This window comes from Symphalangus syndactylus, chromosome 13, assembly GCF_028878055.3.
Source record: "Symphalangus syndactylus isolate Jambi chromosome 13, NHGRI_mSymSyn1-v2.1_pri, whole genome shotgun sequence".
NCBI lineage: Eukaryota > Metazoa > Chordata > Mammalia > Primates > Hylobatidae > Symphalangus > Symphalangus syndactylus.
In genome coordinates this window covers 89,468,412-89,473,520 of record NC_072435.2, presented here as the reverse complement: position 1 = coordinate 89,473,520, position 5,109 = coordinate 89,468,412, and positions in this window count along the sequence as shown.

The window sequence follows — 5,109 nt, the reverse complement described above, 5'->3', positions numbered from 1 at the left end:
ATTTGAGCAATTTATTTTCTTTAACATATCTTGAATGATATTTTCTCTTCTGTTTGAAAAATATGATAACATGCCAGATCTCGGAGCCTTTCCAGAGTAGAAGACACACCCATGAATAGACAAGCAAGTTTTCGTGGGTATGTCGTTCTACTAAGCATAGAAAAAGGCAGACTTTGAAGCACGCTAGGATTCCCCCTAGTGGATGTAAAAGGTACTTGATTAAGGAAAAAAAAAAATCCACATCTGAGGGGAGTTGGTGGGTACTGTGGTTTACAAGCATTCATTCCTCCCTAGCATCTGTTCCTGAAAGTTGGAAGTATGTCACCGATTAATAAAGGTTTGATTAGCACTCCTCTTTCTATCTGGCATCCATAGTAATTAAGGTGTCTGCCTGCAGGCTTGCAAATGCAGCATGAAATTACCATCAGCCGGAGAACAGAGAAATAAAATGAACACTCTTTAAAACAACACCATCTAATTTCCATAAGACACTCCCCAAATCAAATTCTCATCTGTGACTGTTTTGGTTTAAAGTGATATGGTGCTTTTATCCAAATCATGAAAAAGATTGGCTCTTTTTAGAGACTCTATTATTATCTATGTCAGTGGTGGCCAGCTACTTAAAAAATGTGCTTTTGTGTATTGTCCAAATTAGATTCCTGGGTGTTGGTCTTTGTCCTGTCTTTTACAAATCCCCATTACTTATCATGTGTAGTGTCTATGAATTCATTCCATACACACTTGTTGATTATAGGCACAAGGCTAGGTACTAGATAGTGGGGGATAAAGGACACAGATAAGAATAAGACACAGATCTTGGCCTCTGAAAAGCTGTTAATCTATTCTGAGATACCAACTTTCTGTCTCCTTTACTGGCTCCACTTTCTCCTCCTCCTTTTTAAAGTGTTGACGTGTAGGTGACCATGATAACTATTTTTATCTGCCCAGAAAGGTTTACCATCCCTGTTCTTCTCATAAAGAAGCTGTACCCTCCTTCCAACCATACGGGGGCATATGACATGGGTCTGGCCAATCAAAGTGCTCCTTAGATTTGGTCTAAGCATGGGTCACGTGATTCTAGCAAAGTCAACCAGAGTTCTTTCCAGGAATTGTTATAGAGATGGTGGGAGAAAAGAGTTTTTTTAGGGGGGTGGCTAATCTGGGGCTAGCAGTGACTTTGCTCTCTGCCTAGCAGAAAAGTCCAGTATGAAGTATGAGATAGAGACAGAGAGAGATAGAGATATAGAGATAGAGATAGAGATAGAGATAGAGAGAAAGAGACAGATAGACAGAGACAGAGACTGACTGTTGAGGCTCTCCAGGACTGAGTCCTCAGCTCACTCTTGGTCCTTTGACATCAATCTCTTCTTCTGTCTTTGGCACCCTCTCATTCCTGCAGTATTCTCCCTGGTCAGTATCACCAATGCACACGGGCTTCTATCATTACTTACCTGCTGATGACTCTAAAATGTCTACACAAAAGTGATCTCTTGATCTCTGAACTTTAGGCCTTGAATTTTAGATCTACATGTCTAAATGCCTACTGGCCATTTCCCTTGGACATTCCATACATACTTCAAGTCAAGTCAATTTTCTTCCATACCTTTTCCCCACATGTTCCTAGTCTTATTGGGTGACACCACTGCCCATCCAGGTTCTTAAATCAGAAGGTGGAAGTCATCCTAGATACTTCCCTCACCTTCTATATTTAATCAACAAGCAAGCCTGCTGATTTGTATAATGGGCTTGATTTCTCATCATAAGATGTCTTATTTCCCAGATCCTCTCTGCTCTTTCCTTCCTACTCCTTAGCTTGCCCTCTCATAATTTCATCACTAGGCTATTTTAGGTGAGACTGGTGGTCCTGGTCCCAGATTCATTGCCCACCTCCTCCAACCCAGCCTTCGCATTGCCCTTTCATTGTCTTCCAAAATGGAAAGCTGATGGGATTACTTCCTGTTAAAAATCCTTCAGTGACTCCCCATTGTTTCCCAATTGTTTTATGCCATGGCTTCATTGGGCCTCACTCTTCTTGGCAACACCTTCCTATGCCAAACAAAGGCACTGGCTGCTGGAGGTGACCAGCCTAAGAGCCCCCTCTGTCAGGTTCCACCCAGCAGTCCCAAGGGCTGCTGAGGGCAGGGTAGTATCTCAACACACTCTATGGAACACCTATTGGGAAGCCCTGACTTAGAGGATACAGCTTATATTTCTTAGCTTGATATATAAGGTCCCTGCCTGACCATTCTTGCAATATTATGTCTCCCTTTGCTTCATGTGTACATGTGACTGGGCTCTGGGCTGAGCTAGGTGAACAGTAGCTGCTTGGGGCCAGCTAATCTGAACTCTGGGGATCTATTGGCACAGGCTGTTAAGCCTGCAGATGTTTGTTGCTGTTTTGGTCTGTCTAAAGGAAGAGGTTGACGCTAGCCTTCTATGGAAAGACACAAAGGAAAGTAGATGAAATTAGTATGCTTACTATTCCTCAGACCTTCCTTAATAGAGAGCAGGGGTAGTCAGGAGCTAGAAGGTATATGTTGACCAAAAGTTGATGACATTCAGGGCATTTACGTTGGGGTCCGATTCCATGAATGGAACTAGACCCATTCACCTTGGGGTCTAGTGACAGAGTGAAACACAGAGTCAGAGAGAAGGGCTTTCTTACTCTCCTTGCATCAAAGGGAGGATAGAGAGAATCAGGGAAGAAGCTACATCTCAAAGATATTCCCCTGGAGACTCCCCAAAATGACTGCAGAGATTGAAGGAGGAAGAGGTTGAGTCCTAGAGTTATACAAGTTAGGGATAATCAGGCAGAAAAACTCAGGGGGGTATTAGTTGTGACCCCATTGATACCCACTGGGGAGACCTGTGCAAAATAGTTTTCAGAAGCTGTATAAATTGGTTATGATGTGTTTAGCTATAAGGGGAAAAAACCCCTAATTACTTAGAGCATAGGCAAGTAGAGGTTAATCTTTTCTTACACAAGAAGGAGCCCAGTTGCTAGTACTGGTTGCTATTCAGTGTTACTATCAAAGAGCCCCTCCAGGCTCTTAATATCTTTCTGCTGTCACAGGATAACCGCCACAACTGTAAACATTGTATTTGTTTTCAAAACGAGGGGAAGGCTAATTTCTCCTAGCAAGACTCTGTCTTTTTTTTTTGCCCAAACAGAAATCCCTGAGCAGACTTCCCCCTTAGACGTCATTGACCAGAATGTGGTTGCATGCCCACACTATACCAACATCTGGTGAAGAGAAAAAGAATGACTGTAATTGGCTCATGAGCCCAAGTCTGGAGGAGGAACTTACCTTCCTTGAGATTATCCCAGATACAAAACTAGGGTTCTTTTAGCAGGGAAGAAATGAGTGTCCGGTATTTAAAGAATGCTTGTGTATTGCTCCATCCTGAAAGAGTAACAGTTCTTTGATGCTGGAATTCTCCCTGTCCCTCTTGCCATTGCCTAAATCCAACCCATGCTTTGGGTTCCCACTCCAGCATCTTCTCTGACTCTCGTTCTCATTCTCCAGAAATGACCAACCCTTGCCGGGTGTCACCAACATACATAGTCCATATGCCTACACTTGCTCGTTACACTCCATTGCGATATGTATTTGTCTAGTGTCCCTGTGACCTCAGAACTCCTTGAAGGAAGTTCATATTATATTCATCTCTGTCTCTAATATCTAGTATGATGCCTGGTACATAGTGTTCAGCATTTGTAGAAGAGATGTTCCATAATAAAATCCAAATAGACATAAGAAATCCAAGGCAGAAAATAATCATGTTAGCACTGGCATCTTCAACCATGAAGGACCACTGGATATGTACCATAGACAGTGATTCATTTCAGCCACACCTATTTATGGAGGATCTATTGTCTGCCAAGCACCAGGGGCAACACAAGAGAAGGAGAACACAGGTTCCGTGGGAAGACCGTATGCAGAGCAAAGATAACTAACAAACAAAAATAGCATCTGATAAGTGTCTCATTAGAGCTACAGGAGAGTGTGGTGGTGAGGAGACACAGGACATTGGGACAGTGGTAGAATGGTAATTAAAATCCACAGGTAATTCCAAGCCTTAATTTAATCAACACTTTCAACCTCCACTCGTCCACAACTTCTTAGCGATGTAGGAAAATTGTCAGATTTGAATGTCATTTCCTCGGGGAGCCCTGCCTATCTGTCAGTACACCTGTGACCCAGTAGTAAAAGAACCACATGGTAAACAGCCAAAGAGGAAACCAGGGAGAAAAGGGGACCTTGATAACTCACAGCTTAGATAGTCAGCTCTTGAATAGCTGAAAGCTGATGCAGTTTTAACCAGCGATTTGAAGATCAAATGATTCCATATTTTACAATTGTACTGCATTTGAGGTTTTTGATAAGATGTGTTATTGGAAAAGAGGTGACTAAAACTGTGTGAAAGGCACAGTGAAATGCACTAAATGGATCATTTTCGAGGCCCTTCACTGAATGGAAACTGTGCTTGCAGTGGGTCAATACTGAGAGTCTCCTAAGGCATACTTAACATGGCGGCGGGGGGCAGGAACCCCTTTGACAGTGTGGCGAAATCTATGGACTTTTAAAATGCATACAAATATAATACATAGAATTATAAAAGCCATCAACTATGTTGAAATACAGCTACAAAATAATTTTTAAAATATGGCATGGTAAAGTGTTATTTAATAACAGTTTAAATAACAAAAACTAGTAACATCTCTAATATTTAATCATTATCTGAAGTAACAATAAGTATAAATCAAGATAGCTGCAACAACTGTCATGTGATTTGAAAGATTTGTGATTTCTCTTGGTGACAAAAAGTCACAGGTGCTACTAATATTATTCTAGTTTGTTGCCTATATTTGTAATTGCAAGGAATGTTAAATTTCAGTTAGAGGTAAGAGAAAATAAAGATGTCATTTTATTTTGCCATCCAAGTTCACAGACCAGGTTAGAAACTGCTGTTATGAGGTCCCTCTACCACATGGCAACCATGTTGAGAACTAGGGCCCACACGTGTTTTCTTGACATTGATGTACACAGCTCTAGGAGGTCATGTCCCACCTATTCAAGCAATTAAATCACAATTTATATCATGCAT